Consider the following 12,500-nt stretch of genomic DNA (forward strand, 5'->3'; position numbering starts at 1 on the left):
ATGACCTATACGAACTGTTGGAAGAGGTAAAAAAAAAAATTATAATGGCACTGAGACATGCCCATGAAACGACACATTTTTTAAAAATGTTGTTCGCACTTAAAATTAACTGTTTAGCAGAGAATGGTTTCGATCCATCGACCTCTGGGTTATGGGCCCAGCACGCTTCCGCAGCGCCACTCTGCTCTCAGCCAATTCAGAAAAGACTAGAACTCACAATCCATGGCTTAGGAGTCCAGTATCTTAGGCCACTGGGATACTGTGTAAACAGTATGACCTATACTAACTGTTGGAAGAGGTAAAAAAAAAATTATAATGGCACTGAGACATGCCCATGAAACGACACATTTTTAAAAAATGTTGTTCGCACTTAAAATGAACTGTTTAGCAGAGGATGGTTTCGATCCATCAACCTCTGGGTTATGGGCCAAGCACGCTTCCGCTGCTCCACTCTGCTCTCAGCCACTTCAGAAAAGACTAGAACTCACAATCCATTGCTTAGGAGTCCAGTGTCTTAGGCCACTGGGATACTGTGTAAACAGTATGACCTATACGAACTGTTGGAAGAGGTAAAAAAATATATATAATGGCACAAAGACATGCCAAAGAAAAGACACATTTTTAAAAAATGTTGTTCGCACTTAAAATAAACTGTTTAGCAGAGGATGTTTCGATCCATCGACTTCTGGGTTATGGGCCCAGCACGCTTCCGCTGCTTCACTCTGCTCTCATCCCCTTCAGAAAATACTAGAACTCACAATCCATTGCTTAGGAGTCCAGTGTCTTAGGCCACTGGGATACTGTGTAAACAGTATGACCTATACGAACTGTTGGAAGAGGTAAAAAAAAAAATTATAATGGCACTGAGACATGCCCATGAAACGACACATTTTTTAAAAATGTTGTTCGCACTTAAAATTAACTGTTTAGCAGAGAATGGTTTCGATCCATCGACCTCTGGGTTATGGGCCCAGCACGCTTCCGCTGCGCCACTCTGCTCTCAGCCAATTCAGAAAAGACTAGAACTCACAATCCATGGCTTAGGAGTCCAGTATCTTAGGCCACTGGGATACTGTGTAAACAGTATGACCTATACTAACTGTTGGAAGAGGTAAAAAAAAAATTATAATGGCACTGAGACATGCCCATGAAACGACACATTTTTAAAAAATGTTGTTCGCACTTAAAATAAACTGTTTAGCAGAGGATGTTTCGATCCATCAACTTCTGGGTTATAGCACGCTTCCGCTGCGCCACTCTGCTTCCATCCACCCCAGATGGGACTTGAACCCACAATCCCTGGCTTAGGAGGCCAGTGCCTTATCCATTAGGCCACTGGGGCACTGTCTACCTTTTGCAAATAGTACGAACTGATACAAGCAGTAAAAACAATGTGTACTGGATAGCACTGAGACACGCAAATGAAATTTAGCTTTCTAATTTCTGTTTGCGTTTCATTTTTGAAAATAATCTGTTTAGCAGAGGATGGTTTCGATCCATCGACCTCTGCGTTATGGACCCTGCACGCTTCCGCTGCGCCACTCTGCTCTCAGCCACTTCAGAAATGACTAGAACTCAAAATCTTTGGCTTAGGAGTCCAGTGTCTTAGGCCACTGGGATACTGTGTAAACAGTATGACCTATACGAACTTTTGGAAGAGGTAAAAAAATATATATAATGGCACTGAGACATGCCCATGAAACGACACATTTTTAAAAAATGTTGTTCGCACTTAAAATAAACTGTTTAGCAGAGGTTGGTTTCGATCCATCGACCTCTGGGTTTTGGGCCCAGCACGCTTCCGCTGCGCCACTCTGCTCTCATCACCTTCAGAAAAGACTAGAACTCACAATCCATGGCTTAGGAGTCCAGTATCTTAGGCCACTGGGATACTGTGTAAACAGTATGACCTATACGAACTGTTGGAAGAGGCAAAAAAAAAATTATAATGGCACTGAGACATTATGCCCATGAAACGACACATTTTTTTAAAATGTTGTTCGCACTTAAAATAAACTGTTTAGCAGAGGATGGTTTCGATCCATCGACCTCTGGGTTATGGGCCCAGCACCCTTCCGCTGCGCCACTCTGCTCTCAGCCACATCAGAAAAGACTAGAACTCACAATCCATGGCTTAGGAGTCCAGTATCTTAGGCCACTGGGATACTGTGTAAACAGTATGACCTATACGAACTGTTGGAAGAGGTAAAAAAAAAATTATAATAGCACTGAGACATGCCCATGAAACGACACATTTTTTAAAAATGTTGTTCGCACTTAAAATGAACTGTTTAGCAGAGGATGGTTTCGATCCATCAACCTCTGGGTTATGGGCCAAGCACGCTTCCGCTGCTCCAATCTGCTCTCAGCCACTTCAGAAAAGACTAGAACTCACAATCCATTGCTTAGGAGTCCAGTGTCTTAGGCCACTGGGATACTGTGTAAACAGTATGACCTATACGAACTGTTGGAAGAGGTAAAAAAATATATATAATGGCACAAAGACATGCCAAAGAAAAGACACATTTTTAAAAAATGTTGTTCGCACTTAAAATAAACTGTTTAGCAGAGGATGTTTCGATCCATCGACTTCTGGGTTATGGGCCCAGCACGCTTCCGCTGCTTCACTCTGCTCTCATCCCCTTCAGAAAATACTAGAACTCACAATCCATTGCTTAGGAGTCCAGTGTCTTAGGCCACTGGGATACTGTGTAAACAGTATGACCTATACGAACTGTTGGAAGAGGTAAAAAAAAAAATTATAATGGCACTGAGACATGCCCATGAAACGACACATTTTTTAAAAATGTTGTTCGCACTTAAAATTAACTGTTTAGCAGAGAATGGTTTCGATCCATCGACCTCTGGGTTATGGGCCCAGCACGCTTCCGCTGCGCCACTCTGCTCTCAGCCAATACAGAAAAGACTAGAACTCACAATCCATGGCTTAGGAGTCCAGTATCTTAGGCCACTGGGATACTGTGTAAACAGTATGACCTATACTAACTGTTGGAAGAGGTAAAAAAAAAATTATAATGGCACTGAGACATGCCCATGAAACGACACATTTTTAAAAAATGTTGTTCGCACTTAAAATGAACTGTTTAGCAGAGGATGGTTTCGATCCATCAACCTCTGGGTTATGGGCCAAGCACGCTTCCGCTGCTCCACTCTGCTCTCAGCCACTTCAGAAAAGACTAGAACTCACAATCCATTGCTTAGGAGTCCAGTGTCTTAGGCCACTGGGATACTGTGTAAACAGTATGACCTATACGAACTGTTGGAAGAGGTAAAAAAATATATATAATGGCACAAAGACATGCCAAAGAAAAGACACATTTTTAAAAAATGTTGTTCGCACTTAAAATAAACTGTTTAGCAGAGGTTGGTTTCGATCCATCGACCTCTGGGTTTTGGGCCCAGCACGCTTCCGCTGCGCCACTCTGCTCTCATCACCTTCAGAAAAGACTAGAACTCACAATCCATGGCTTAGGAGTCCAGTATCTTAGGCCACTGGGATACTGTGTAAACAGTATGACCTATACGAACTGTTGGAAGAGGCAAAAAAAAAATTATAATGGCACTGAGACATTATGCCCATGAAACGACACATTTTTTTAAAATGTTGTTCGCACTTAAAATAAACTGTTTAGCAGAGGATGGTTTCGATCCATCGACCTCTGGGTTATGGGCCCAGCACGCTTCCGCTGCGCCACTCTGCTCTCAGCCACATCAGAAAAGACTAGAACTCACAATCCATGGCTTAGGAGTCCAGTATCTTAGGCCACTGGGATACTGTGTAAACAGTATGACCTATACGAACTGTTGGAAGAGGTAAAAAAAAAATTATAATAGCACTGAGACATGCCCATGAAACGACACATTTTTTAAAAATGTTGTTCGCACTTAAAATGAACTGTTTAGCAGAGGATGGTTTCGATCCATCAACCTCTGGGTTATGGGCCAAGCACGCTTCCGCTGCTCCACTCTGCTCTCAGCCACTTCAGAAAAGACTAGAACTCACAATCCATTGCTTAGGAGTCCAGTGTCTTAGGCCACTGGGATACTGTGTAAACAGTATGACCTATACGAACTGTTGGAAGAGGTAAAAAAATATATATAATGGCACAAAGACATGCCAAAGAAAAGACACATTTTTAAAAAATGTTGTTCGCACTTAAAATAAACTGTTTAGCAGAGGATGTTTCGATCCATCGACTTCTGGGTTATGGGCCCAGCACGCTTCCGCTGCTTCACTCTGCTCTCATCCCCTTCAGAAAATACTAGCACTCACAATCCATTGCTTAGGAGTCCAGTGTCTTAGGCCACTGGGATACTGTGTAAACAGTATGACCTATACGAACTGTTGGAAGAGGTAAAAAAAAAAATTATAATGGCACTGAGACATGCCCATGAAACGACACATTTTTTAAAAATGTTGTTCGCACTTAAAATTAACTGTTTAGCAGAGAATGGTTTCGATCCATCGACCTCTGGGTTATGGGCCCAGCACGCTTCCGCTGCGCCACTCTGCTCTCAGCCAATACAGAAAAGACTAGAACTCACAATCCATGGCTTAGGAGTCCAGTATCTTAGGCCACTGGGATACTGTGTAAACAGTATGACCTATACTAACTGTTGGAAGAGGTAAAAAAAAAATTATAATGGCACTGAGACATGCCCATGAAACGACACATTTTTAAAAAATGTTGTTCGCACTTAAAATAAACTGTTTAGCAGAGGATGTTTCGATCCATCGACTTCTGGGTTATAGCACGCTTCCGCTGCGCCACTCTGCTTCCATCCACCCCAGATGGGACTCTTGAACCCACAATCCCTGGCTTAGGAGGCCAGTGCCTTATCCATTAGGCCACTGGGGCACTGTCTACCTTTTGCAAATAGTACGAACTGATACAAGCAGTAAAAACAATGTGTACTGGATAGCACTGAGACACGCAAATGAAATTTAGCTTTCTAATTTCTGTTTGCGTTTCATTTTTGAAAATAATCTGTTTAGCAGAGGATGGTTTCGATCCATCGACCTCTGCGTTATGGACCCTGCACGCTTCCGCTGCGCCACTCTGCTCTCAGCCACTTCAGAAATGACTAGAACTCAAAATCTTTGGCTTAGGAGTCCAGTGTCTTAGGCCACTGGGATACTGTGTAAACAGTATGACCTATACGAACTTTTGGAAGAGGTAAAAAAATATATATAATGGCACTGAGACATGCCCATGAAACGACACATTTTTAAAAAATGTTGTTCGCACTTAAAATAAACTGTTTAGCAGAGGTTGGTTTCGATCCATCGACCTCTGGGTTTTGGGCCCAGCACGCTTCCGCTGCGCCACTCTGCTCTCATCACCTTCAGAAAAGACTAGAACTCACAATCCATGGCTTAGGAGTCCAGTATCTTAGGCCACTGGGATACTGTGTAAACAGTATGACCTATACGAACTGTTGGAAGAGGCAAAAAAAAAATTATAATGGCACTGAGACATTATGCCCATGAAACGACACATTTTTTTAAAATGTTGTTCGCACTTAAAATAAACTGTTTAGCAGAGGATGGTTTCGATCCATCGACCTCTGGGTTATGGGCCCAGCACGCTTCCGCTGCGCCACTCTGCTCTCAGCCACATCAGAAAAGACTAGAACTCACAATCCATGGCTTAGGAGTCCAGTATCTTAGGCCACTGGGATACTGTGTAAACAGTATGACCTATACGAACTGTTGGAAGAGGTAAAAAAAAAATTATAATAGCACTGAGACATGCCCATGAAACGACACATTTTTTAAAAATGTTGTTCGCACTTAAAATGAACTGTTTAGCAGAGGATGGTTTCGATCCATCAACCTCTGGGTTATGGGCCAAGCACGCTTCCGCTGCTCCACTCTGCTCTCAGCCACTTCAGAAAAGACTAGAACTCACAATCCATTGCTTAGGAGTCCAGTGTCTTAGGCCACTGGGATACTGTGTAAACAGTATGACCTATACTAACTGTTGGAAGAGGTAAAAAAAAATTATAATGGCACTGAGACATGCCCATGAAACGACACATTTTTAAACAATGTTGTTCGCACTTAAAATAAACTGTTTAGCAGAGGATGTTTCGATCCATCGACTTCTGGGTTATAGCACGCTTCCGCTGCGCCACTCTGCTTCCATCCACCCCAGATGGGACTTGAACCCACAATCCCTGGCTTAGGAGGCCAGTGCCTTATCCATTAGGCCACTGGGGCACTGTCTATTTTTTGCAAATAGTACAAACTGATACAAGCAGTAAAAACAATGTGTACTGGATAGCACTGAGACACGCAAATGAAATTTAGCTTTCTAATTTCTGTTTGCGTTTCATTTTTGAAAATAATCTGTTTAGCAGAGGATGGTTTCGATCCATCGACTTCTGGGTTATGGGCCCAGCACGCTTCCGCTGTGCCACTCTGCTCTCAGCCACTTCAGAAAAGACTAGAACTCACAATCCATGGCTTAGGAGTCCAGTATCTTAGGCCACTGGGATACTGTGTAAACAGTATGACCTATACTAACTGTTGGAAGAGGTAAAAAAAAAATTATAATGGCACTGAGACATGCCCATGAAACGACACATTTTTAAAAAATGTTGTTCGCACTTAAAATGAACTGTTTAGCAGAGTATGGTTTCGATCCATCAACCTCTGGGTTATGGGCCAAGCACGCTTCCGCTGCTCCACTCTGCTCTCAGCCACTTCAGAAAAGACTAGAACTCACAATCCATGGCTTAGGAGTCCAGTATCTTAGGCCACTGGGATACTGTGTAAACAGTATGACCTATACGAACTGTTGGAAGAGGTAAAAAAAAATGTATAATGGCACTGAGACATTATGCCCATGAAACGACACATTTTTTAAAAATGTTGTTCGCACTTAAAATAAACTGTTTAGCAGAGGATGGTTTCGATCCATCGACCTCTGGGTTATGGGCCCAGCACGCTTCCGCTGCGCCACTCTGCTCTCAGCCACTTCAGAAAAGACTAGAACTCAAAATCTTTGGCTTAGGAGTCCAGTATCTTAGGCCACTGGGATACTGTGTAAACAGTATGACCTATACGAACTGTTGGAAGAGGTAAAAAAATATATATAATGGCACTAAGACATGCCCATGAAACGACACATTTTTAAAAAATGTTGTTCGCACTTAAAATAAACTGTTTAGCAGAGGATGTTTCGATCCATCGACTTCTGGGTTATGGGCCCAGCACGCTTCCGCTGCTTCACTCTGCTCTCATCCCCTTCAGAAAATACTAGAACTCACAATCCATTGCTTAGGAGTCCAGTGTCTTAGGCCACTGGGATACTGTGTAAACAGTATGACCTATACGAACTGTTGGAAAAGGTAAAAAAAAAAATTATAATGGCACTGAGACATGCCCATGAAACGACAAATTTTTTAAAAATGTTGTTCGCACTTAAAATTAACTGTTTAGCAGAGAATGGTTTCGATCCATCGACCTCTGGGTTATGGGCCCAGCACGCTTCCGCTGGGCCACTCTGCTCTCAGCCAATTCAGAAAAGACTAGAACTCACAATCCATGGCTTAGGAGTCCAGTATCTTAGGCCACTGGGATACTGTGTAAACAGTATGACCTATACGAACTGTTGGAAGAGGTAAAAAAAAATGTATAATGGCACTGAGACATTATGCCCATGAAACGACACATTTTTTAAAAATGTTGTTCGCACTTAAAATAAACTGTTTAGCAGAGGATGGTTTCGATCCATCGACCTCTGGGTTATGGGCCCAGCACGCTTCCGCTGCGCCACTCTGCTCTCAGCCACTTCAGAAAAGACTAGACCTCAAAATCTTTGGCTTAGGAGTCCAGTATCTTAGGCCACTGGGATACTGTGTAAACAGTATGACCTATACGAACTGTTGGAAGAGGTAAAAAAATATATATAATGGCACTAAGACATGCCCATGAAACGACACATTTTTAAAAAATGTTGTTCGCACTTAAAATAAACTGTTTAGCAGAGGATGTTTCGATCCATCGACTTCTGGGTTATGGGCCCAGCACGCTTCCGCTGCTTCACTCTGCTCTCATCCCCTTCAGAAAATACTAGAACTCACAATCCATTGCTTAGGAGTCCAGTGTCTTAGGCCACTGGGATACTGTGTAAACAGTATGACCTATACGAACTGTTGGAAGAGGTAAAAAAAAAAATTATAATGGCACTGAGACATGCCCATGAAACGACACATTTTTTAAAAATGTTGTTCGCACTTAAAATTAACTGTTTAGCAGAGAATGGTTTCGATCCATCGACCTCTGGGTTATGGGCCCAGCACGCTTCCGCTGCGCCACTCTGCTCTCAGCCAATTCAGAAAAGACTAGAACTCACAATCCATGGCTTAGGAGTCCAGTATCTTAGGCCACTGGGATACTGTGTAAACAGTATGACCTATACTAACTGTTGGAAGAGGTAAAAAAAAAATTATAATGGCACTGAGACATGCCCATGAAACGACACATTTTTAAACAATGTTGTTCGCACTTAAAATAAACTGTTTAGCAGAGGATGTTTCGATCCATCGACTTCTGGGTTATAGCACGCTTCCGCTGCGCCACTCTGCTTCCATCCACCCCAGATGGGACTTAAACCCACAATCCCTGGCTTAGGAGGCCAGTGCCTTATCCATTAGGCCACTGGGGCACTGTCTACCTTTTGCAAATAGTACAAACTGATACAAGCAGTAAAAACAATGTGTACTGGATAGCACTGAGACACGCAAATGAAATTTAGCTTTCTAATTTCTGTTTGCGTTTCATTTTTGAAAATAATCTGTTTAGCAGAGGATGGTTTCGATCCATCGACTTCTGGGTTATGGGCCCAGCACGCTTCCGCTGTGCCACTCTGCTCTCAGCCACTTCAGAAAAGACTAGAACTCACAATCCATGGCTTAGGAGTCCAGTATCTTAGGCCACTGGGATACTGTGTAAACAGTATGACCTATACTAACTGTTGGAAGAGGTAAAAAAAAAATTATAATGGCACTGAGACATGCCCATGAAACGACACATTTTTAAAAAATGTTGTTCGCACTTAAAATGAACTGTTTAGCAGAGTATGGTTTCGATCCATCAACCTCTGGGTTATGGGCCAAGCACACTTCCGCTGCTCCACTCTGCTCTCAGCCACTTCAGAAAAGACTAGAACTCACAATCCATGGCTTAGGAGTCCAGTATCTTAGGCCACTGGGATACTGTGTAAACAGTATGACCTATACGAACTGTTGGAAGAGGTAAAAAAAAATGTATAATGGCACTGAGACATTATGCCCATGAAACGACACATTTTTAAAAAATGTTGTTCGCACTTAAAATAAACTGTTTAGCAGAGGATGGTTTCGATCCATCGACCTCTGGGTTATGGGCCCAGCACGCTTCCGCTGCGCCACTCTGCTCTCAGCCACTTCAGAAAAGACTAGAACTCAAAATCTTTGGCTTAGGAGTCCAGTGTCTTAGGCCACTGGGATACTGTGTAAACAGTATGACCTATACGAACTGTTGGAAAAGGTAAAAAAAAAAATGATAATGGCACTGAGACATGCCCATGAAACGACAAATTTTTTAAAAATGTTGTTCGCACTTAAAATTAACTGTTTAGCAGAGAATGGTTTCGATCCATCGACCTCTGGGTTATGGGCCCAGCACGCTTCCGCTGCGCCACTCTGCTCTCAGCCAATTCAGAAAAGACTAGAACTCACAATCCATGGCTTAGGAGTCCAGTATCTTAGGCCACTGGGATACTGTGTAAACAGTATGACCTATACGAACTGTTGGAAGAGGTAAAAAAAAATGTATAATGGCACTGAGACATTATGCCCATGAAACGACACATTTTTTAAAAATGTTGTTCGCACTTAAAATAAACTGTTTAGCAGAGGATGGTTTCGATCCATCGACCTCTGGGTTATGGGCCCAGCACGCTTCCGCTGCGCCACTCTGCTTCCATCCACCCCAGATGGGACTTGAACCCACAATCCCTGGCTTAGGAGGCCAGTGCCTTATCCATTAGGCCACTGGGGCACTGTCTACCTTTTGCAAATAGTACAAACTGATACAAGCAGTAAAAACAATGTGTACTGGATAGCACTGAGACATTCAAATGAAATTTAGCTTTCTAATTTCTGTTTGCGTTTCATTTTTGAAAATAATCTGTTTAGCAGAGGATGGTTTCGATCCATCGACCTCTGCGTTATGGGCCCTGCACGCTTCCGCTGCGCCACTCTGCTCTCAGCCACTTCAGAAATGACTAGAACTCAAAATCTTTGGCTTAGGAGTCCAGTGTCTTAGGCCACTGGGATACTGTGTAAACAGTATGACCTTTACGAACTGTTGGAAGAGGTAATAAAAAATTATAATGGCACTGAGACATTATGCCCATGAAACGACATATTTTTTAAAAATGTTGTTCGCACTTAAAATAAACTGTTTAGCAGAGGATGGTTTCGATCCATCGACCTCTGGGTTATGGGCCCAGCACGCTTCCGCTGCGCCACTCTGCTCTCAGCCACTTCAGAAAAGACTAGACCTCAAAATCTTTGGCTTAGGAGTCCAGTATCTTAGGCCACTGGGATACTGTGTAAACAGTATGACCTATACGAACTGTTGGAAGAGGTAAAAAAATATATATAATGGCACTAAGACATGCCCATGAAACGACACATTTTTAAAAAATGTTGTTCGCACTTAAAATAAACTGTTTAGCAGAGGATGGTTTCGATCCATCGACCTCTGGGTTATGGGCCCAGCACGCTTCCGCTGCGCCACTCTGCTCTCAGCCACTTCAGAAAAGACTAGACCTCAAAATCTTTGGCTTAGGAGTCCAGTATCTTAGGCCACTGGGATACTGTGTAAACAGTATGACCTATACGAACTGTTGGAAGAGGTAAAAAAAAATTATAATGGCACTGAGACATTATGCCCATGAAACGACACATTTTTTAAAAATGTTGTTCGCACTTAAAATGAACTGTTTAGCAGAGGATGGTTTCGATCCATCAACCTCTGGGTTATGGGCCAAGCACGCTTCCGCTGCTCCACTCTGCTCTCAGCCACTTCAGAAAAGACTAGAACTCACAATCCATGGCTTAGGAGTCCAGTATCTTAGGCCACTGGGATACTGTGTAAACAGTATGACCTATACGAACTGTTGGAAGAGGTAAAAAAAAAAATATAATGGCACTGAGACATGCCCATGAAACGACACATTTTTTAAAAATGTTGGTCGCACTTAAAATGAACTGTTTAGCAGAGGATGGTTTCGATCCATCAACCTCTGGGTTATGGGCCAAGCACGCTTCCACTGCTCCACTCTGCTCTCAGCCACTTCAGAAAAGACTAGAACTCACAATCCATGGCTTAGGAGTCCAGTATCTTAGGCCACTGGGATACTGTGTAAACAGTATGACCTATACGAACTGTTGGAAGAGGTAAAAAAAAATGTATAATGGCACTGAGACATTATGCCCATGAAACGACACATTTTTTAAAAATGTTGTTCGCACTTAAAATAAACTGTTTAGCAGAGGATGGTTTCGATCCATCGACCTCTGGGTTATGGGCCCAGCACGCTTCCGCTGCGCCACTCTGCTTCCATCCACCCCAGATGGGACTTGAACCCACAATCCCTGGCTTAGGAGGCCAGTGCCTTATCCATTAGGCCACTGGGGCACTGTCTACCCAATAACCCAATTCAGAAAAGACTAGAACTCACAATCCATGGCTTAGGAGTCCAGTATCTTAGGCCACTGGGATACTGTGTAAACAGTATGACCTATACGAACTGTTGGAAGAGGTAAAAAAAAATGTATAATGGCACTGAGACATTATGCCCATGAAACGACACATTTTTTAAAAATGTTGTTCGCACTTAAAATAAACTGTTTAGCAGAGTATGGTTTCGATCCATCGACCTCTGGGTTATGGGCCCAGCACGCTTCCGCTGCGCCACTCTGCTCTCAGCCACTTCAGAAAAGACTAGACCTCAAAATCTTTGGCTTAGGAGTCCAGTATCTTAGGCCACTGGGATACTGTGTAAACAGTATGACCTATACGAACTGTTGGAAGAGGTAAAAAAATATATATAATGGCACTAAGACATGCCCATGAAACGACACATTTTTAAAAAATGTTGTTCGCACTTAAAATAAACTGTTTAGCAGAGGATGTTTCGATCCATCGACTTCTGGGTTATGGGCCCAGCACGCTTCCGCTGCTTCACTCTGCTCTCATCCCCTTCAGAAAATACTAGAACTCACAATCCATTGCTTAGGAGTCCAGTGTCTTAGGCCACTGGGATACTGTGTAAACAGTATGACCTATACGAACTGTTGGAAGAGGTAAAAAAAAAAATTATAATGGCACTGAGACATGCCCATGAAACGACAAATTTTTTAAAAATGTTGTTCGCACTTAAAATTAACTGTTTAGCAGAGAATGGTTTCGATCCATC

The 12,500-nt window shown here is 42.7% G+C and overlaps 6 non-coding genes across 6 annotated transcripts; all 6 read right to left on the reverse strand.

The window, feature by feature from the left end:
• Window positions 1-1,269: 1,269 nt before the first annotated feature.
• Window positions 1,270-1,342, reverse strand: trnar-ccu (transfer RNA arginine (anticodon CCU)). Its single transcript has one exon. It is a non-coding gene; the product is annotated as a tRNA-Arg (tRNA).
• A 3,463-nt stretch (window positions 1,343-4,805) lies between these two features.
• On the reverse strand, window positions 4,806-4,880 carry trnar-ccu (transfer RNA arginine (anticodon CCU)). The gene has a single exon. It is a non-coding gene; the product is annotated as a tRNA-Arg (tRNA).
• Window positions 4,881-6,171: 1,291 nt separating this feature from the next.
• On the reverse strand, window positions 6,172-6,244 carry trnar-ccu (transfer RNA arginine (anticodon CCU)). Its single transcript has one exon. It is a non-coding gene; the product is annotated as a tRNA-Arg (tRNA).
• A 2,379-nt stretch (window positions 6,245-8,623) lies between these two features.
• trnar-ccu (transfer RNA arginine (anticodon CCU)) lies at window positions 8,624-8,696 on the reverse strand. The gene has a single exon. It is a non-coding gene; the product is annotated as a tRNA-Arg (tRNA).
• Window positions 8,697-9,999: 1,303 nt separating this feature from the next.
• Window positions 10,000-10,072, reverse strand: trnar-ccu (transfer RNA arginine (anticodon CCU)). Its single transcript has one exon. It is a non-coding gene; the product is annotated as a tRNA-Arg (tRNA).
• A 1,574-nt stretch (window positions 10,073-11,646) lies between these two features.
• Window positions 11,647-11,719, reverse strand: trnar-ccu (transfer RNA arginine (anticodon CCU)). Its single transcript has one exon. It is a non-coding gene; the product is annotated as a tRNA-Arg (tRNA).
• Between the last annotated feature and the right edge of the window lie 781 nt (window positions 11,720-12,500).

This window comes from Oncorhynchus clarkii, unplaced genomic scaffold, assembly GCF_045791955.1.
Source record: "Oncorhynchus clarkii lewisi isolate Uvic-CL-2024 unplaced genomic scaffold, UVic_Ocla_1.0 unplaced_contig_1723_pilon_pilon, whole genome shotgun sequence".
Taxonomy (NCBI): domain Eukaryota; kingdom Metazoa; phylum Chordata; class Actinopteri; order Salmoniformes; family Salmonidae; genus Oncorhynchus; species Oncorhynchus clarkii.